Source organism: Pogona vitticeps, chromosome 6 (assembly GCF_051106095.1).
Source record: "Pogona vitticeps strain Pit_001003342236 chromosome 6, PviZW2.1, whole genome shotgun sequence".
In the NCBI taxonomy this organism is placed as follows: Eukaryota; Metazoa; Chordata; class Lepidosauria; order Squamata; family Agamidae; genus Pogona; species Pogona vitticeps.
The window spans coordinates 39,297,319-39,319,582 of record NC_135788.1 but is presented as its reverse complement, the minus strand read 5'-3'; the positions used below and the strand labels follow the sequence as shown (position 1 = coordinate 39,319,582).

The 22,264-nt window shown below is 39.0% G+C and overlaps 1 protein-coding gene across 3 annotated transcripts in view; it reads left to right on the top strand.

The window, feature by feature from the left end:
- Positions 1 to 22,264, top strand: part of TBC1D5 (TBC1 domain family member 5) — a 370,039-nt gene that overhangs the window by 7,169 nt on the left and 340,606 nt on the right. For all 3 annotated transcript variants that reach the window (XM_020807289.3, XM_020807270.3, XM_078377254.1), the window contains exon 2: positions 15,940 to 16,002. The gene's annotated coding sequence lies outside the window, so the exon portion shown is untranslated. The remainder of the gene's footprint in view (positions 1 to 15,939; positions 16,003 to 22,264) is intronic.

Sequence of the window (22,264 nt, the reverse complement as noted above, 5' to 3'; positions counted from 1 at the left end):
GGGAATGTAGGCAGTCTAATTCTTAGTGCAGTTGAGTGTTTTGGTGGTTTTTTTATTGACACATCTCTTACTCTAATTTTTATTTGAAAACTTTCCATTTGCCTTCAGGATTAGACACATAGTTCCCTAGAAGGCTGAATGATTCCTCCACGGATTGTAATATATCCAGGTTTATATCTGTGAAGATTCTCATATTTGATCCATGTGAGGTTATCTGGAAGTTAAATCATGGCAACTGGACATCTTTCTTATTAGGTTGAAATGTTTCACTACTCATCCAAGTAGCTTCTTCAGTCTGATGAGATGGACCAAGGATGGGGGGGGGGGTGAGTGAAAATTTCACTCCCAGTGAAGGGATGTTCACTCACCCCCTGTCGTTTGTCCACCTAACAAGTGTATTCAAACGAGGGGGAAGTGAAACCAACGTGGAAGATGTATCAGGGGGTCTTCTTCTTGTTGTTTGGTTGTTTAGTCGTGTCCGACTCTTCGTGACCCTATGGAGCAGAGCACGCCAGGCCCTCCTGTCTTCCACTGCCTCCCGGAGTTGGGTCAAATTCATGTTGGTAGCTTCGATGACACTGTCCAACCATCTCATCCTCTGTCGTCCCCTTCTCCTCTTGCCCTCACACTTTCCCAACATCAGGGTCATTTCTAGGGAGTCTTCTCTTCTCATGAGATGGCGAAAGTATTGGAGCCTCAGCTTCAGGATCTGTTCTTCCAGTGAGCACTCAGGGTTGATTTCCTTAAGAATGGATAGGTTTGTTCTCCTTGCAGTCCAGGGGACTCTCAAGAGTCTTTTCCAGCACCACAATTTAAAAGCATCAATTCTTCGGCGGTCAGCTTCCTTTATGGTCCAGCTCTCACTTCCATACATCTGCTACCAACTCTCATCAGACAGAAGAAACTACTTGGATGAGTAGTGAAACATTTCAACCTAATAAGAAAGAAGTCCAGTTGCCAAGATTCAACTTCCAGATAGCCAATTTTGTTCTTTTATTCTTTTGTGCAGAAGCCGGTGTGTTTGCCCTGTGTGTAGTCAGAAGGTGGTATATATTATACTGGAATCTGAACAGATGAATGAGCTTCAGTGTTGTGGATGACATATTTATTTATTTATTTATTTATTTATTTATTTTATATACCACCTATCAAGTCACTTAAGACCACTCTAGATGGCTTACAACAAGCGTAATACAATATAATTAAAACAATTTTAAATAAGGGGAGAAACTTTGGACAAGATGGGACAAACACTAGGAGAGAAGAAAAAAGAGGGAAGATCAGGAATTGGCTGAGGGGGAAGGCCTGCCGAAACATCAGTGTTTTTAATTGATTTTTAAAAATACCCAGCGAAGGAGCTGCGCGAATGTCAGGGGGAAGGTTATTCCAGAGGTGATATTCCTTTTAAAGTCCTGCCAGCCCTAGAGTAAGAATGGGAATGGGCATAGCATCTGAGTTTGTAGCAGGATTTGATCCTTGTTTTGCACTCTTGCATGCTCTTCTGTCATAGTTACTAGTTATTTTAGGTTGGGAGCTTATGTCTGAGTGAGAATACATAAAAACAAGAGTTCAGACATCACTATGATGTTAATAAAACCATCTGTTCTTATATTTGATATTGGTTTTATGTTCAAAACAAAAAGGTGGAAAGAGGGAAAATAAAAATGTTTGCCCATATTTTGTATATATATCTTTTTACTGCATCTATTTATTTTGTTAGGTATGTGTTGCATGTAGTGTTAGAATGCTTATTTCTGTGTTGCCTTGTTTTGTTTTTCTCATGATACTTTGTCATTGTTGAATAAATTATTAATTGATTTGACAGGGGTCAGACAGAATATCTGTTGATTACTCATAAGTTTTCACTGTGTGTCAAACAATATACTTGTTACTGTTATGGATTCTTGTGTAAAATGGATAATAAAGTGCTGGTATGTTTAAGTAGAGTAATGCATTACTTTCTAGATGCTTGCTGAATAAGCATTTATTTCATGAAGTCAAATATTGCAGTCATGTGTTTTAGACTGTTTGATATTCATTCCAGGAAAGAAAAATTGGTGTGTTTTCATAGTCTTGAAGGCATGAATGACATGACTGCTGACTTCAGCAGTGGAACGTTTCCATTTAAATAGGAATCTGAATTAACAAATCACTGTCATTTCAGTCAATATAAATTTACTGGGGGAGCATGGAGGCAAGAAGATATATATTGTATATCACAATTAGTATGGCATGGCACTTTGCAATGTTAAGTTTTTAATATGAGAAAACATTTTTGGGTTTGCACATTACTTTCTTGATTGAAAGTTTTTTGTTTCAAATATGATAGATCTTGAAGTTATTGTATTTCAAAAACATTGTACTTAATGGATGTTTTAATATCCTTAGGTTTGCCTCTTTTGTTAGTGCTATAGAATGATCCTTTGGAATCTTTTGAAAATGCTTTCCCAGTCATGGTGATTCAATTTTTCAGCTGTATCATGTGGCTTCTGCTCTTCCAGGAGACCATTCAGCCTATACAGTGGTGCCTTGACTTATGAACATCCCAACTTACGACCAATTCGAGTTACGACCAGCTCCGGTCGCAAAATTTTGTTTCGACTTGCAACCGGAGCTTTGAGTTACGATCAGAAAAAAGTTGGGGAAAAAGGCAAGGAATTTAAATTACTAACCGTTGGTCGGGAAAGAGGCTGCTTCTTTGTAGCTCTTTCGCCCCAGTGGTTACAGTGTGTGCATTTGCAGAGAGGCTTCGGACTGCGTGGTGCTGCTTACAGGGTTTTGCACTGTGGGTTTGGGCTGGGGGTGTTCATGTTTCTGTGGTGTGATTTATTTATTTTGTGTGTGTGTGTGTGTGTGTGTTTTTCAGCCCCTGCATGTTCCGATGGGGCTTGCTGTGTTGTTTTGTTTTTTGGTGATTTTTTTTCAACACCAGCGTGTTCCGATGGGGCTTGCTGTGTTGTTTTGTTTTTTTGGTGGTGGTGGTGGTGGTGGTGGTGGTGGTGGTGGTGGTGGTGGTGGTGGTGGTGGTGGTTGTTGTTGTTGTTGTTGTTGTTGTTGTTGTTGTTATTATTGTTGTTGTTGTTGTTGTTGTTATTATTATTATTATTATTATTATTATTATTATTATTATTATTATTATTATTATTATTATTATTATTATTATTATTATTATTATTATTATTGACCCCAATGCGTTCCGATGGGGCTTGCTGTGTTGTTGTTTTGTTTTGTGTTTTTTGGTGATTTTTTTCCCTGGCCCCAGCATGTTCTGATGGGGCTTGCAGTGGGTTTTTTTGGGGGGTGGGTGGGTGTTTTTTTTTTGTGATTTTTTTCCCCAGCCGGAACGGATTAAATGGGGTTTCAATGCATTCTTATGGGAAATGGTGCTTTGATTTATGACCAATTTGAGTTGCGACCATCTTCTGGAATACATTACGTTCATAAGTCGAGGCACCACTATACTGCACCTTCATAACAACACTATGAGAACAGTATAGCTAGCTGTATTCGGGGCTGTCAACATAGTAAACTGCTTCGGTATGTTAAAGCTACTGTGGTGAACAATAAGATTTTAGGAGCTTTTACAGATGTAATACTACAGTCAGGCGTTAAAGATGAGATTAAGGATTTAAGAATTGGGATAGTTATTTAGACTCTTGAATGCAGTTGCAAGCTTCAACTTTATAGAAGCAACTGGGGAATGGTGAAAGAAGTCAATAAGGTAATTATAATGATTGCAGAGACTAATTCTGGATTGATGGAAATTCTATGCTTATCCAGTAATGTTAATTACCCAAGCACTTTGACCAGGTGCAGGCATATTTTCATGTACATGGGTGCATTTGAGCGCATGTGCCCTTAAAGTAGTCTTTAAAAGCAGGCATATTTTCACTTCTGCACTGGAGTACGTGAACCCTTGAAGCAGTCTTTTAGCTCCCCCTCTATCTAGAAGTCTTTAATGGCAAACCCCTTTGTGCTATGAAACTAACAGCAAGTATTAATTCAGAAAATATTTTCAAAATATATGTACTATACAGTATCTTGCAAACTTACTGTGGATACATGTTTATCCTTATAGTGAACATTGCACAAGTAAAATTATACTTATCTATACTGATCTATAGATAATCTTGCCTGCAGTTATGCGAGAGAGATGAGCCTTGGGGAATGGGGCATCTCAAGTTATCCCTTTAATCTGTATTTTAAACTAGAACAGGTAATGTGAATGATGCAGCCATTTAAAGAGAGTTATATATTATTTCTGTGGTGCAAGGAAGTTCCACACAATTTAATGTACGGAGGCCTCTACTGAATATGCCTTGGGGATTCATGCAACTGTGTTCATGTTCATTGTCTCAGTTTCCTTGCATATTATCCCTGTCTCAGTTATAATAAATTGTAAAAATACGTTTGAGAGTTTTCCTCTATCTATCTTAGGGAGTTTGCTTAAATTAAGAGGAAGCAGAATTAGTGACTGCAGAAGTCTTTGCAGCTGTTGACCATGTTTAATCCAGAGGTTTAAGGATACTTAAAATGGACTTTGTCTAAAAGTTCTTTACACACACAAAAAGGGAAAGATGAAAACCTTCTCATGTGTAGTATTGTGTACAAGCTTGCCACTGTGCTTTCCATTCTAAGCTACAGGCCCACTGGTGTACTTCTTGTCCTCTGCAACAAAGTTAGACTGGGAGTCGGGCTGCTCCTGCAGTGGGGTGCAAAAATGAGATCAGCAACATGTGTCAACCTGATGGGCAACCTGGGTGGGGAGGTATCACCAACACAACAATTAGAACTAAAGGAAGAAACTGCCTAGTGGGGATAAGTAGGCAGAGAAAGAAGAGTAGTATAGAATTGAAGAAGAGAGGTGAAGGGTGGAGATGACAGTAGACATGGGAGGTGGGCCCTGAAGGAGCTGGCAGGCAATAGGAAGTGTTTTAAGAAGGCCATGGTGGGAAGCCAGTTTCATGGGAGAGGGCTTCGTACCACCAGGAAGGTACTGAGCCACCATCGCAGAGCGGCTTTCTGGGACAGAAACTTGGCCAGAATGGGGCCAGGTACTGTCAGCAGTCTATGTCTGATTGGTTGCTTTACACCAATATTTGCACTGCCTCCTCATAGTCTCTACAGCCAGCTCAGTGATCCTGTGACTCCCAGCAATTCATATCTGGGTTTCATTGTCTAAGACTAGATGAGAATTTCTCTTTTCAGTGCTCATCATTTTCAACAGTGGTGACACCTGTTTCCTCCGGGAGATTAGAGTTGCTCTCAGTCCATGTGACCCAATGAGCAGGAGCAAGTGAACAGATAAACAGGATTGTTTTGCACTGTTAGCAGAGGAGGCCAGGCATTCTGTGTCAACACCTACATGGGAAGAATATAGTGAGGAAGCTGGTTCAGGACTGACAACATTTGGGTCATCTTTTCCACCCCATCTTAGGATGTAGGTAGTTGTACTTGCAGCAAATGCAAATTGGTTGACCAGCTTGCTTGTCCATGCTTCACCTCATCAGGGAAGATGAAGTTGTTTTGGATAGAGCAGAACAGACTCTTCTAGAAAAGCAACAAAAGAGGTTGCCTCTCAGGAAAGGGAAGAATACTAAATGCACTCAAAGCAAGCATTTTAGGGATGTGGCATTGAGAAGTTAGAGTACCAGGAGCCTGGCTTTGTCTTTTGGCCTTGCGGTCAGTACCAGATCCTCTTTATGGCCAGTGATTCTGAGCTACTGAGAAAGCAGTCATAGTTTCAAAAAGCCTGGAACTGGCCATGGCGGATTCTGTGAATGCAAGGGTTTGAATCAATAACCAGAGGAAAAGAGAACATGTAGTTATGATAGCAGACCCTGGTCTGAGGGTCCTGAGGTAGCAATGAACAGAAATGACAAGCATCTTGGGACATTGCTGTTTTCCTGGTGTGAGGATCCAAGGCATGACAGGAATTTTCAAGACTGCTTAAGATCAGTGATCATAATTTCTTCTTCCTGACTCATGTTTGAGGAAATGATACTGCCAGAAACAGCCTTCAGCATGAGGTTCTGGGTAGGAAAGTAGGATACAGGTGGTTATTTAATCACTGCTTCATCTTGAAAGTCATGACCAAGGAGGAAAGAGAAGGATATTGCAAGAGAACAACTATCTGTGCAAGCATGTTATCAGGAAAGAGTTGCCTTCTTGGATTGTGTACTGTGCTTTCATGAAGGAGGACATCTGCCAAGCCTTCTGATAATAGTGGGAGCCAGAGGTGCAGAGTTTAATTCCCCAATGTGCCTCGTTGACAGGCTGGACTTGATGAGCCATAGGATCTCTTCCAACTCTGCAGTTCTAAGATTCAATTCTCCCAAGAGGGAGTATGAAGAAATATTTTAAAAAGAAACAATTGAAGTAAGAAGGTAAGGAGGAATAAAGCTCAGAATGAACTCTGTCTTAAAAGAAAGTTAAAATAAATAGAAGATTCGGGGGGATGTTTGGGGCAAGAAAAAGAAATTGGTAGGTGCAGTACTTCAAATTGGTGGACATCTGCTAATAATGACAGAGAGGAGGTAGAAGTGCTGAGTTTCTGCTTTGCTTCTGTCCCTTCCCAAAAAGAAAACAGTACTGAATTTGGCAAAAACAGGATAAATGGTACGCTGAAGCAGTAGCAGTCCAAAATGGGTAAAGCCAGGTAATTTAAATAAAGGTATGTCTCCAGGTCATCCAAGAGTACTAAAAGAACTTGTCAATGTATTCTCAGAGCTTCTGTCTTTAATCTTTGAGAATTCTTGGAGAACAGGTGAGGTCCTTGAATACTAAAGGTAAAGGTTCTCCTTGACATTTTAGTCAGTCATGTTCGACTCTAGGGGGCGGTGGTCATCTCGTTTCCAAGCCGTAGAGCCAGGGGTTGTCCAAAGACAGTTTCCGTTGTCACGTGGCAAGCGCGGCTATACACGGAACGCTGTTTATCTTCCCACTGAGATGGTACCTATTTATCTACTCGCATTTACATGCTTTCGAACAGCTAGGTTGGTGAGGAGCTGGGACAAAGCGACGGGAGCTCACTCTGTCGCGTGGATTCGATCTTACAACTGCTGGTCTTCTGACCCTGCAGCACACAAAGGCTTCTGCGGTTTAGCCCGCAGCGCCACCATGTCCCTTCCTTGAATATTGATGGTGGGTAAATGTTGTTCACATATTCAAAAGGGAGGAAAAAGAGGACCCAGGCAGTTATGGACTGATGGGCATACTGTTGGTGCTCAGAAATGTTCTAAAACAAATCATTAAATAGTCCATGTGTTTACCCCCTAGGGAAAAATGCTGTGATTACTCAAGAGCCAGCATGCTTCTCTCAATACAAAATTAATGTTAGCTCTTTGACAAAGTTATAAGCTTGATAGACCAGACAAATGCTGTGGATGTTTTCGTTTTAGTGTAGTTTTTGCTAAGGTCATCTGTTATATTCTTGTGGCTAGGCTGGTTAAGGATGTGCTAGAAGATTATGCTTCTGGTAGCTGAAATTTGTACCTGGTTGATAGGACATACCGAATGATTGGTTACTGATAGTCCCTGCAGAGGAGAGGCAAGTGGGATCCTGCAGGGGTTTGTCCTGGGTTCATTGTTACCCCAAATCTTTAGAAATTACTTGGATGAATGTGTAGGTTGGATGCTCATCCAATTTGTAGTGACACCAAATTTAGAGGAGAACGTAATCCATCTGGAGACCCAAGGAGGATTCAAAATTACTGTAACAAGTTGGTAACCTGGACCAAAACAAAAAGTCTGTTTGAGAAAGATCTAGCAGTTCTAGTAGACCCTAAGTATGCTGCAGTAGAAAACAGAAAAAGAAAAGTTACTGTAAAATAAGTATATGCTGCAGTAGAAAACAGAAAAAGAAAAGTTACTGTAAAATAAGTAAAGTGTCCAGATAACTCTCTACTCAGCTTTGATGAGACCTTGCCTGTGCAATTCAGGACAGCCTAGTTAAAGAGTACTGAAAAGCTGGATTTTTTCCAGTGTTATTAACCCCAAGTGTTATTAAGAATGGTGGAAGGAATATAATTACCTTGGAGGAGGCAGGTGAGAGGTGATAGCCTTCTTCAAGTAATCTGAAGACCAGTCACATGGAAGATAGAGCAAGCTTATTCACTACTCTGGAGGATAAGTAGTAGAGTATCCAAAGTAGTGGATTAAATTTACAAGAAAAGAAGTTCCAAATATTAACACTAGTGATTAAATCCAGTGGTTACTCCTGTGCAGAATAGATGCATTCAATCAATGGAAACCTGGTAAGTTTTACATACTGAGTTTCATTGACTCAGTGGATTTACTCTATCCAGTGTTAATCTAAACATTGGATTTAGGTATAAGAAGAACTTCAGAGTAAGAATTGCTTGACAGTGGTATAGACTACCTCAGAAGTCGACATACTGTCTTTTGGAGACTGAAGCATGGGATGGACATCTGTCAGGGATTATTTAGCTGTAGATTATTTATTGGCAGGGGATTGGAATACATGATTTTCGGGTCTCCTCCAGCTATACATTTTAGTGTTGCACAGCAGCTCCCGCATCAAAACCTATTGTGTCTCAGGCAGCTGTTGTCTTTTTTTGTTTTTTTGTTTTGTTGTTCTTGTAGAATACAAGAAAAGGGCGAGAATGAGAATAGGTTGGAAAAGAAAGATTAGTTAAGGAAAAGAATAATATGTACCTTACTACCAGTTTCCATTGAGACAAAATATGCAAATTAAATATCAGTAGATAAAGATTCTGTAAAAATTTATGGAGAAATTGGCTCACCAAATCCCTAGTGGTTCAATGGGCCTACTCCAATAGCAACATATTACTGGATTTCCTCCTTTGTGTGAGTTAGGATATATCATGAACACAATCTTCCTTAACAAATAAATTCTACTCATGCTAACTTTCCTGTAGCCTTGCTCCAGAGATGCTTCCCAATGTCAAACACTTGTTTTAAACTCCGAATCTCTAGAAATTTATTTTAAATTATAATTTAGCTACAAAACTAAAAAACCCCTAAAAACTAAAAGTACTTTAGTTTAGAGGTGACATGGCTTGAATTAAGGACAACTAATATGGCAAACTAAAGTAAATAATTTCTCTTCGAGATGTTGGTTTTTTAAGATTAAATTTAGAACAGAATGAAGCAGTTATCATCATGCCAAATGGCTTTAAAGCTTCTGCGCGCTTACCTGGGAGTAAATTCCACTGAACTCAATGATGCTTTCTTCTGGGAAGGCTTATATAAGATTGCCTTCTGGGAAGGCTTATATAAAATACAGGTTTTCAAGTCCAAAATTATTCTACAAGTCCTCTATGGTTTCCCAGTTTGGGCAAGTGCTATGGATCGATCGATTGAACAGTTACAATCCTCCTTCTTATGCAAAGTGTTAGGACTACCTTGATGTGTGCCCTACTCAGTACTCTGTCTGGAGTTGCGAGTATCTTTAATACAGACTGTAGCTCGGTTGAGATTATTTAAATTTTGGTTAAGTATCTATTACAATTCAAACATGGAGAGTTTATTATACTAACTTCTGCGGGACTCTGTCCCACCTTTTGGGTCAACGGTCCTCTTGAAAAAAAAATCAAATCAATTGATATAGATAGCAACTACCTTGGAGCTCTAAGTCAAGAGCTAGCTTTCGAAATTATTAAAAGAAGAATTTTGGATGTTGAATTCCAGGACCTTTGTAGTGCTTCCAATAAATTCTGTTCACCATTGTTTTTCCATATTCCTCCTAAAATGGGTAAACCTGCTGCCTACCTTTCCTTGCTCAAATGCCCCCAAAAATGTAGGGCCTTTGCTTTGGCCGGATGTAGTGTCATGCCTACTGATATATTATATGGCAGATTTAATGCAGTTCCCTATTCTGAAAGGCACTGCCCATGTGAACAGGGGGAGCTGGAAAACTTTGTTCATATGTTTTTGCACTGCCGCTTCACTCAATCGGCTGATCAAGGTTAATAGCCCCAATTTTATTAAAGCTGGAAGGGAGGTCAGATCTGGATAAAGTTCACTATATGCTGATGGCTGAGATGACTGACATTGTAGAAAGAGTCACAGACTTCCTTGATACTATTGTTAGGAGACGAACCGTTGTCCCTCTAAGGATGTCTAACACTTTTCTGCCCTCTTGATGCCTACATCGTACATATAGTTACCTAACAAGCCACCGTGACTATGTCCAATTTTTACTTATGCCAATAAAGGTTTTACCTACCTACCTACCTACCTACCTACCTACCTACCTACCTACCTACCTACCTACCTACCTACCTACCTACCTACCTACCTACCTACCTACCTACCTACCTACCTATTGATGTTGTGGTTGCAGAGAAAAACTTCTCTTAGATGTATAGTTATATTATATGTAGGTTTAGATGACCTTCTATGGAGAAAACATTGAACTAGTAGGGCTTCAGAGTTGAAAAAGCCTTTTAAAAATAGTTACTCACTAAACCTTATTTGCTGGAGATATCATGAGAAGGGCTTCCGAAGAAGGTTGTAGGACCTGTATAAGTATGTGCCAGAAGCAGCAGCTTGGCTCCAAGGCATTTAGAGACTTCATAAAAAGTAGCGCTTTGAATTTATCCTAAATATGAACCAGCACCCAGCAAGGATGGAGAAATGCAGTTATAGTGGCATCAAAACAGCCAGTCCCAATAAATAATCTTGCTTCTCTGTTTTGGCCCCACTAAAGTTTCAGGCTGGTTTTGAGCTGTTTTCAATGGCAGCCACAAGTATAACACACCACAGTTGTCCAAACGTGAGATCACAGGAACTCGATTAGTGGTGGCAAGTCAGATGATATTTTTTGTTCTATTAGAGGAAATAGAAGAAGTTGCTGGTGAGGACTCCAAATGGTCTAATCTAATTTGAACCTGGTCTGGGGATTTGGAGTGTGATGAAGAATGTTTAGTGGACATCTAACAACATAATCTGCTTCCAGTTATTTCCATATGAATTTGATCTGTTTCCTCTAAAGCAGTAGTTCCAAACCTTGGGTTAGCCTACTGTTCTTGGACTGCAGTTCCCAGAAACCTTCACCACCAGCTGTTCTGCCTGGGGCTTTTGGGAGCTGCAGTCCAAAAAACCCTGGGTTACCCAAGGTTGGGAAAGTCTTTAGGGATACTCATTGCACCTATCAAATCTTGCCTAGTATTCTGTAAGCTGATGTTTTACCCACCCAATGTCTTCGTTTTTAGTACTAGTGGGTGGGCTGCACAGTACTTGGACCTCAGTTTTTATGCTTGAATATACAGTTTCCTTTCCCCCTTTGCCTTTCTGCAGTCCCAAATGTGATCTGTCCCTTGCTGTATTCCTTCTGCTTGATCAACCACACCTTCTCTCTGTCATTTAGTAGAACAGGCAGCAGGGGTCTGATTTGACTGTGCCAGGTTTCAGATGTTGTCCATAGAAGCTGTTTATGTAGATATAAGTTCTCTAATTCTGACAGTGAACCAACTTATTTCTTCTGCTATGTGCCAGAGGAGGCGATGGTTTTATTGATGAATATGGAAAAAGTGAATAGTCCAGTGCTTTGTTCCATTCCTCTAATTTACGACATTGGTAATAATGGATGATGGATGAGATATCCAAACATTAATAAATAATCTTAAAAGGTGTACTAAATCAAAGAGGAAGAGACCAAGGAATAATCTCATATCATGTTTCAAGGAGGGTAAGGTAATTCTAGTGTCATTAATTCTGCTGCATTCAAGAAATAAACAAAAACCCATTTAAAGTAGATGCACTGTCAATAAGATAAGAGCTGTAGCACTATTGGCAGTTTTTCTTGCAAGTTACAGTACAACATTAACTGTTTTAAAGCAGTATCTCCACAAATTAAAAGTTTCAAGAGCCAGATGGTTGTTGCTGGGGAAAAAGCGATTATGTATTGGTGAAATATCACCTGCATGGCTGCTGTTGCCACTTGCTTAATACGTTAAAAGGAAAATGGCTGGACTTTTCTGCATATGCATTCAGTTCTATTTTAGTTAAGGCACTGAAAAACAATGACTAAAATCCTATTAGTGCAACTTGCTGTGGCCAGTTGTGACTAACTGACAGTTGACTGGATAGCATCTTAATTGCGTAATTGGACATGTGACCAAGCACATAATCAAGACACACACCATCCTTCTTGTCAATTTACCAAATTAATCAGAACACATTACACAAACTCTTACGTGAACACCAACAGGATTTGGGCCAATAGTGACGTGGCAGCCATTGCTAAGGACAGAACTATTGAAATAATCTGGAAAGCCCTCTGTCCAGTTTTGAAAGAACAACGACAAATGTTTTCTTTCCATCTGCAGAACTCCTTAGTGCTATAATCCTTTGTAATAAAAATATTGTGTGTTCCAAGAGATTTGAATCCTGTACATATCTACTCAGTAGATTAGCCTCTGTGAATTCAGCATAGCTTATTTTAAGATTATTGCCTTGTATATTTTTTAAATTCGTACTGCCATTGTAGGTATACATTTGTGTTCCTTTGTTCAAGCTGTGTAAATATATATATATATATGTACAACTTCAGTTGTTTTCTATGTTGTCCAATTTCAATTTACTTGTTTTAAGCTCATATCATGTTTGACAAATTTCCCATTATTTCCTGCTCATAATTTATGTATGCAAACTGAGCAACCATAGGACCATTCTATTAGCATTTAGAACTACCACACTGGCAACCTTTTCTACGGTATACTTGATTGAATGGTATTATTTAACACAAATAGGGGATTCACATGTAATAATAAATACTACTCCTAGACTGCAAGGAGAATACATATTTGAATATGTCTCCCTGTCATAAATTCATTTTATTTAAAAATGTAACATGTAAGAGAGTTTCTAGGGTTTTTTTTATTTGTCTTGATGTCAAATGTGGCTTAATGTGCTAGATTAATAAACCATAGGAGAGGACAACTGAGCAGATAATCTCTTATGTTCAGTCCAAAGTAGTACAGTTCACGAAGTGTATGTCATGGAATATTTTGAATGTCCTTAAGCTGCACTCTAATTCTTCTTAGATTATAATAGGTGAGACAGAGCTTTTAAACTCATCTTCTTTTGTGGTGGTGGTGGTTTGGGATCATTCCTGATCTTCTTTGTGGTTCATGAATTTGTATTTTTTTTAAATCTGGGTTTTGAAGCTTTCTTGGCTGTGCTGGAGAAGCATGAGATCCAAACCTTGAATGCAGATCAGAGAGGAAAAGGAAGGAAAAGCTCTTTATTTTCTTCTTTTCTAAGGGGTGGGGTTTTGCTCGGAGTAAGTGGCCCCCTTTTTGTGAGCCTGCCAGGTGGCAGGGGAGGATCAGCATTGCTGAAAGGGGTAAATTGCGCCTTGACTCTTACGATCTTGAGGTCATATTGAACATCACCCATTCGAAATGCAGGTGGATACAAAGCAGTGTGTGTCTAGTTTAAAAGCATGTTTTGGAGGTGGGGGGTATAGATCCGGGCACAAAGGTGGACTGTGGGAAACCCAGACACCCCCCCCAGCCTGCTGTGCCTCCCGGAGCCTGCGTGGAAAGCCAGCAGTGCGGACCCAGCGGCTGGAGGCAGAGCCTAGCAGGGAGGCCATTCGAATTTCCTGGGCTCCTGCCTCCAGCCACTGGGTCCGTCCGTGCTGCTGGCTTTCCAGCCAGGCTCTGCCTCCCAGAGGGCCCCGGAAGGCAGAGCCTGGCTGGCAAGCCACCGGCAGGAGTCAGGAGCCCGGGAAACTCGAATGGCCTCCCTGCCAGGCTCTTTTTTATAATGGCTGCCACTATGTCCCCATGGCCCAGCTGATGTCTCCTTGTGGACCATCACCGGGCTGCGGACCAGGGTTGGGGACCCTTGCATTAAGTGACTTCTAGATAGTTCAGCTATGGTCTTGTCCTGGTTAGAGACACTCTTCGATATTCATCCATTCAGCAAGGTGTGTTGCTTTCGTTCTCCATAGGTTTAGTCTAACCTCTTCTGATTTAATATTTAGAGCTTGAGATGCGTGCAGGAAACTTCCTTGGTTTTAGCCTTTGTCTAGGGTTGTTGGTGTCCATGAAGTGGATTGGCTTGGTGCTATATTGCCTTATTTTTTTCTGTATTTGCTAGCACCTCTCAGTGTATTTCTGAAGGGCCGTGCTAACCAAATAATACTGTACATTTTTTTTTTTGGTGGGGAATAGGTTTCAGGTAGCCAATAATAATCCTGCATGCTTCTTTAAGAGCTACATCCACTTGTTTGGCATGTGCTGATTTATACTACCACTTCCGCAAGTGAAGCCAGCTACATGGCATTGTCCAGGGGACACTCAAGTGTACTCAGCAATGCTTTTCTGCTTTTCAGGAAGGCTCCTTCTATATCCCTCTTTTCCCCACTGAAAGGGTAATAGAATATTGTGGACTTAATATTATGCCATTTAGGGATGGTGGGGTTTTTTTTAATGTATAGTTCATAGACTCATAGAAAAGTGAAGTTGGAAAGGGCCCTACAAGGCCATCGAATCCAACCCCCTACTCAATGCCGAAAACTCAATGTACTTTTCACTTGCCTCGTATAAGGTTCTCAGGGAGTGATCATTCCTGTGAATTCTCTTTACAGTGCTTAACCATTCTTGTCAGTTGCATAGTAAAGATGTAATATCGAAGACTGGGCTCCACACTTCCAAACTTGTCTCGCCATGTTTCAATCTGTATGGCTCCTAGGTTTGCTGGGAACAGGGAAAACAAAAAAAAAAGGGTTCCCATTTTGGAAATTCAAGCCCCTTGTAACTTATCAGTAGAGATGCAGAGTGTTTATTTCATTATACTCTTCTGAATGCCCGTAGAACAAAGAACACAGGGAATTTATAGACGCTTGTTTGAAGGAAAATATTTAGTAATAGTTATGTTTTATGTACATTTGCTACAATTCTCTAATAAAAAAATCTGACAACATTCAGAAAAGGCCTAAGTACAGTGTAGATATGCAGATTAATATTCTGTAGGCCTTTATTTATTTATTTATTTATTTATTTATTATTTATTGGACTTATATACCGCCCCATAGCGCTACAAGCACTCTCCGGGCGGTTTACAATTTTTAATTATACAGGCTACACATTGCCCCCCCCAGCAAGCTGGGTACTCATTTTACCGACTAGTGCTGTCCTTAAATTTATGTATTCAGTTATGTTATTTTGTTTATATGTATTTGTGGCACTTCCATATAGTAAAAGTAAGGAACTGTTTTAGGGCACAAGAGGTGCAGGAGTGGGGATCAAAATATTCTACTTACCATTGCTCGGTTAGATTACTCACTTAAATTAAAATGTATTCTGTATATTGTTTTGGGAACTAATGCCATGGACAGCCAGTTTACCATGTTAAAACAAATCCATTGTTGGTCCTGTATAATTCCATTGATATTATAGAATGATAGGGTCTGTATTCTTCTGATTTTATACTGTGAGTGCTTTTGGAAAATAGGAATGAAGTATCACCTGAAGTGAACACTTGTCTATGAATACTGTCCTTTGATAGGCGTGCCACAAAATTCATAGTGTTTTTTGTTTGCTACAAATGAGTGAAGCTACACTTCTGGATGTAGAAACTTAGAGTAACCCCTGTATAATTCCAAGGACTATTGCTTTAAACATGGAGGAGAGGATTTAGAAGTCAGCCAAGCATTTTGTCCTCCTCACATTTAGTCTGTGTATCTGAATGAGTGCCAGTTTGCACAGATTGTGTGTCAGTTTAAATACAACAAACAGGCATCAGTCTGCTTGAAATCATTCCACCAAAGACTTCTAAAAACTTTAGGTAGTCTGCAAACAGTAATGGTTGTTACACATTAAGTTGCTTTGTAGAATTATAAAACAGCTTTTCGCATGCTTTCAAATAAAATGTTGTCATCCACTAATGAATGAGATACCATCTGTAATAATTAAGGTTACTCTACTTGTTTTTCCCCTGCAGCAAAACTTCTGAAGGTTTGGAGAAGAGAGTAAGAAAACTACCAAGGAGGGCTACAGCAGCATTGTAAGTACTGCAAGGGAAAGAGAATGTGAATGTAAAATGTTATAAGGAACCAGTCCACATATATTTGATTTAAAAAATTACTTGTATGAAAAAATTGGATGGAGCAGAAGGGGCAAGATACAGTTGCAGTCTTCTTACTTTACAGACATTGCTTCATTCGTGTGAAATTTAAAGCGTTCCCTTTGCTTGATAATCAGGAATTCACCAATATCACAGAAAAATATGTTTTTCTCTAACAAAGATTGATCTACTTTATATACATTTGTTTATTTAAAACTGCCAGAATTTCGAAAATCGTTGTGGTTTTGTAGGGTTGTCATTTGTTTTAGTGACTTATCGTTTGGGTTATTTTGCAGAATTATTTATTTGCTGATTTATTTATGTATTTCATTATTTATTTATTTGATTATTTAGTAAATTATTTATCTGATGAATTATTAATTCATCTTCATGACAAGGTTTAAATTATTTATAACTTAATTTTGATTTTATTGCTTTTCGACGCTGCATTGTTACTGACTAGTTTTTTTTTCATCCCCTTACTTGCTTCTTGAAAATCGAAGTATTAGCTTTGAGGCAAGTTTATATTCATCACAGGACCCCTGTATATGTGTTTTTTCAGCATATGAAATACTTTTCCTTGTAGGTACACATTGTGCAAAGCTTTTTTGTAACATGACTTATCTGTTCACACTTTTAGTCATGATGTTTGATAACTATACAAAGTAAGTGTTTAACCTTTATAAAGAAAATGAAGACATTGCTCAAGTAGAAGTTATCTACTTTGCCATATATACTTCTGATCAGTTGGCTCCAGAGCACCATTGGAGAGGTGTACTTCCTGTGATTGAGTAGGTGTCTCCCAATTCACCTCATTATTTATACAGTGGTGCCTCACTAGACGATTGCTTCGCATAACAATGAATTCACTTTACGATGAGGTTTTCAGAGCGATCTTGCACTTCGTATAACGATGTTTCCTGTGGGCGATTTTCGCTTTACGATGTTAGGGACCTTGCCTCCCAAGACGGTTAAATTTTAGGTCCCTGTTTTTCGCTTTATGATGTTTTTGACAGCTTGGTCTTGCTTCGCTAGACAGGTCTTTTAATGGTCGCTGTTTCGTTAGACGGCTGTCTTCACTTGGGAAACGCGTTTCGCTTAATGATGTTTCCTATGGCGATTTTTGCTTTACGATGACAGTCCGTTCCCATTGGAACGGATTATCAGGTTTTCAATACATTTCAATGGGAAAACGTGTTTCACAAGACGATGTTTCTGCTTAATAGCGATTTTTGCAGAACAAATTAACATTGTCTTGTGAGGCACCACTGTATAAATATTCTTTCCCCCATTATCCAATAGTTGAAGTGTATGTTGGCTCACATTTCAAAATAACTTTAAAAACATAGATCAGCTGCTAGATCAGTCTGTGCTTCACAGAAGTCAGCTTTGTGGATCCTTATCTGTGCCACAGATCATTATAAATACAGTATCATTTCAGTTGTTGACTATAGCATCACTTCTGTTTGTTAAGTCTCTCCTGCCTCTAATATGCCTTGCTTCATGTGCTATATTGGGGACATGCTATGTTTCTTATTTGTGTACTTATTTAACATGCTTTCCTACTCCCTTTCAACGCAAAGCCTTTCTGTGGCCCAATCATCTCTTGAATCATGATTGGCCCACAGAACAATAACCAAATTGTATAAACAACAGCAGTAGTAGTTTAAATCCCAAGTTTCCTGGGAACATGGGAAAATGGTAGAAATGAGTGATCTCTGTACATTTTATCAGCCCCAGTTTACTCACTCTGGTGGTTTCATGTGAATGAAAAGCTTAGGTACAGAATGGAACTTTGAGGTACCCAAAGACCTAGTGGCCATGAGATGGAACTGAAATCCTTTAGAACTGTTTTCTGAGTTCATCTGTCTATGAGAGACAGAAGCCACCATATCACAGTGCCTTCCAGAAACCTTAACACTGTTCCCCACCCCCTCGGTGCAATCTGTTGTCTTTGTACAGTGTGAAAGTCTACTATGCCCATAATGGGTTTTGGCAGTAATTACATAATGCCATCACCTCCCACATTCAGCCCTCCTGACCATTAGGCACATGGAGTTTCCTCACTGGTATACCATAGTAATGTTAAGTGTTAATCATACTTAGCTGGTGACACACAAAGATGGTGGCAGGCTCTCCAACTTAACAGATGGACATCCAGCTCCTAGGCTGTCCTCATGTATAGGTTGCTTCTCCTTCAGGTTTGCAGAAGATCTGCTTACAAGCAGGCATTGGATGAAGGAAGAGGCACAATCCTGTTGAGGTGCAAGGTCCAGATAAATAAAAGCTGGCATAAAAATGGAAGAAAATAAGACAATGGAGAGAAGGATAAAGGGGACAATGAAAGATTAAATGCAGATTGTCTGAGTGCTCAGAATTTCAACAATAGAGAAAATGGGTGGCAATTGACGTCTAAGGGTATCTTGAATTCAATGGAGTTCAGTGAGGAGAGAGATTGGGTTGTTTGGCAAAGACGTTAAACTGAAACAGATCACCATTTTTGTCATGAAAGGGACATTAATAGTTTGGAATTGTTTGTGTATACACACATTATTGCTGTGGCTTCAGCAATAGTAAAAGTTTTATAGTTAACTTTTATCTTCTAATTTATTTTTTTTATTTAGTGAGTCTGCTTATATTTTAGTCTGGATATTTTTCTTTAAAAACAGTGCCTTCTGCAAACATTGAGCAGTATACTAATGAGTGTAAAGCTGTAGTTGCAGTAATTGTACTAGGTGTAGAACATGGCCTTTATATTATGCTTAGTACTTGAAATGAATTACAGTACTATAGAATTTAAGATTTAACATGGCATTGGAAAGGATGCATTGTACATTTCAAGTTGTTGCTATTGAAATACGGTAGAAATGGTCTCTGCAGATAGGTTTCATTGTAGAACTTAAATTATGCATGTGTATATCTAAATTCCTTATTTTGAAATATTGAATGTATGAATATTTAATTGGTATCTTGCTTTAGTATCTTCATATTCTTGCCTTAAAGGAAGCTGTTTGTTTTGATTTATATACATGGATAAAAGCTTACATATGGTCTCTATGAATGGCTTTTTGCTCTCCTATAGTAGGTGAACATTTTCACAATGATTTTTTCCATTTATATTTTCTGAACTAATGTAAACCATGGACACACCTTTTTGGACACTTCTCATTGTTTTTGCCTTCATTTATTTGTAACAAAATATTTGTAAGAAAAACTTACAAAGGTTTGGAAACATTGTAACATTTAGCAATAGTAAGAGTTTTCCAGTTCATGTCAAAGGATATGAATATTAACACATATCCCCTTTTTTAATTTTAAGCTTTTAATCCAAAGTCAAAATTCTCTGCACTAAAATTTTTCTGCATTATTGAAAAAAAATTTTTAAAGGCCTGTAGAGCATTGTTGTTAAACACTGTTAGTTCCTTCTGTCGCTTGTACTAGTATTAAATGCTTCCTGAACTATATAATACAGTAGTTACAGAGGTAATGTAAGACACTATGCATTGGCCCTGAGAGAAACTACGTTCTAATTATGACAACTGAAAGCACAGCCAAAGATCATATTAAGCTAGAGAATTCTTTCACACCCCATTCATTTACCAGACAGTAGCCGTGGGATCCTCTATACTGTACTGTATTATTTTTAGGAAAGAAAATAATTCTTTCTCAGTGGCAGAAATCCTGTTGGAGTACGTTTATGCCATACAATGTAGATCATATCAGTGTCTGGGAATGGACATAATTAATTTAATTGAATTTAAAAGTTTCTAGGTTAAAGACAGAAAAATTTAGTTGCATCTTGGAGTTCATTAGTGACAGTTATACGGTTTTCTAAAACAGATAAATAAGCACTTCACTATTTTGTACAATTTCAGCGAAATTATCTTTCTTCCTTTTGTATGTGTTAGATTTCTTTGTACAAAGCACCTAGGTAGCTTCCTCTGAAGCTAGCACCAGTGTAGAAACTAGGGCATAGAGAGAGTTCAGTGACTTCAAAAATCACATGGCAGCTCTATGGCAAAGCCGCCTCCTGGACGACATTGGCTCCCTGTACATTACAATTACATGTGCATTTTCTAAATGTAAACTATTGTTTTGCAAACTGTTATTCATGAGAGTTCAAGAACCTAAAAAGCACAGTAAATAACTATGTAAAGAGGGGAAACATCTGCATTTTTCCACTTTTAAAAATTGATTTCACCATCTCTTATTGATAGATGCTGTAGGTAGTCTCTTGTTTGTGTCTATTTGTGTATGTCTTTCATTTATTTCTGTTTGCGGAAAAGATAAATGCCCCTGAAAGATTTGATGAGAAGAATCTCAAGGTTGTTTTATGTCTCATGGATGGAATCTTCCTCAAACATAGAAGGGAACCTTTGGCTCCAAATCCACAGTCAGTATTTTAATAGACTGTAAGATGCAAAAGATGACTAGTGTAGAAGTGAGAAGCATCATCATCATAAAATAAAGCTAAAGGAACTGGGTAGTCATTTATATGAGTATGCACATTATGTGTGTTACATGTTATGTGTGTTGAAAGAGACAAGAATTAGTGTTTGAGTTTATGCAGGACTTGAAATGTTTGAAAGATGGCTAAAGGACTTATGTAACAGAAAGGATGGGGATAGGAGAGAAAGCAGAATTAAAGTTCTTCATGATCTTTTTTCTTCAGACACACAAATTTAGAACAATGTAAGGTGACTTGTACAAGCATTCTGGAGCTGAGCTTTTCAAGGAGGAATCTGTCCCATCATTATTTTGCATGTGGAAAGGTTCTGGCTAACATCCTTCACTCCACTGTTGTACCGTTGATAACAGTACTTTGACTCTTCCTTCCAGAACACTTGGCTTCTGCTTCTCTTACACCTTTGCTATGTCCAGTAGACTGGTAGACATACAGCTAAGAGGGCCACCTTCTGGCTTCAGGAAAAAAGTAAAGACCTTGGTCCTTAATCAAGCTTTCCGTTATCCTGCCCCTGTTTAATTTAATTACAGTGGTGTCTCGCATTGCGATTTTAATTTGTTCCAGCGAAATCGCTGTAGAATGAAAACGTCGTAATGCGAAAAGAAAAAACCCATTGAAACGCATTAAAACCTGTTTAATGCGTTCCAAAGGGCTTGAAACTCACCGTCCAGCAAAGATCCTCCATAGGGCTGCCATTTTTGGTGCCTGTAATGCAAGGAATCCATCCCAGAAAACAGCAGCGGCCATTTTGTTTACCTGGCGGCCATTTTGAAACCGCCGATCAGCTGTTGGAAAATCATTGTTTTGCGAAGAATCGGTTCCCGAAGCAGGGAACCGATCATCGCAAAGCGAAATTCCCCGATAGGAAACATCGTTTTGCGATCGACAAAACTTCGTCGTAATGCAATCGTAAAATGGGGCAATCGTAAACAAACTGTATTTGTTTGTTTTGTTTTATCTCTCTAATTTTGATGGCCTGTGATTTTATTTTGGTCGGTTGGTCTATTACCATCTTGTAAATGTCTTAGTATAGGTTTTACTTAATTTGGAGCGTTTTTTGCTTACTTGTTTAATGTTTATTTGTTGTTCATTATTGAATTTTAGTTTATGTTGCTAATGCTGTTATTGTAGGCTGTCCAGGGTAGTGGCCTGGCCACTAGATGGATGGGGAAAAATTGTGTACAGTGAAATAATATGGAAGCAAACCTTTTCCTGAGGATGGCAGATTGTTCTGCTTTCTGTGTGAGAGGACTCTCTTGCAGATGCCTGTTACATTTGTCACAGTTCTTCCATGTACAGTGGACCCTCGACTTAGAGATGGCTCGACTTACAAACTTTTCGAGTTACAGACTTCTCTGGCTGCAAAATTTAGATTCGACTTGCAGCCAGAGAATCGACCTACAGACCAGAAAAAACCCAAAATGGAACAAAAATAAAATAAAAACCACCAGTTATGGGATTAATCGGTTTTCAATGCATTGTAGGTCAATGGAGATTCGACTTACAGACTTTTCGACTTGCAGCCACCATTCCAATACAGATTAGTTCCATAAGTAGAGGGTCCACTGTATGTCAAACATAATGAATCTGTGCCTCAGGACACTACTTTGGGAGAAATGCATTTAGGATAACAGATTAATGCACAGTGGAGGTACAGTACTTGGGATATCAGTGTTCTGTTGTCAGTTATCACAAGGGCCTGTCTGCATCAGTTTTGCACTGATGTTGTCAGGAGCC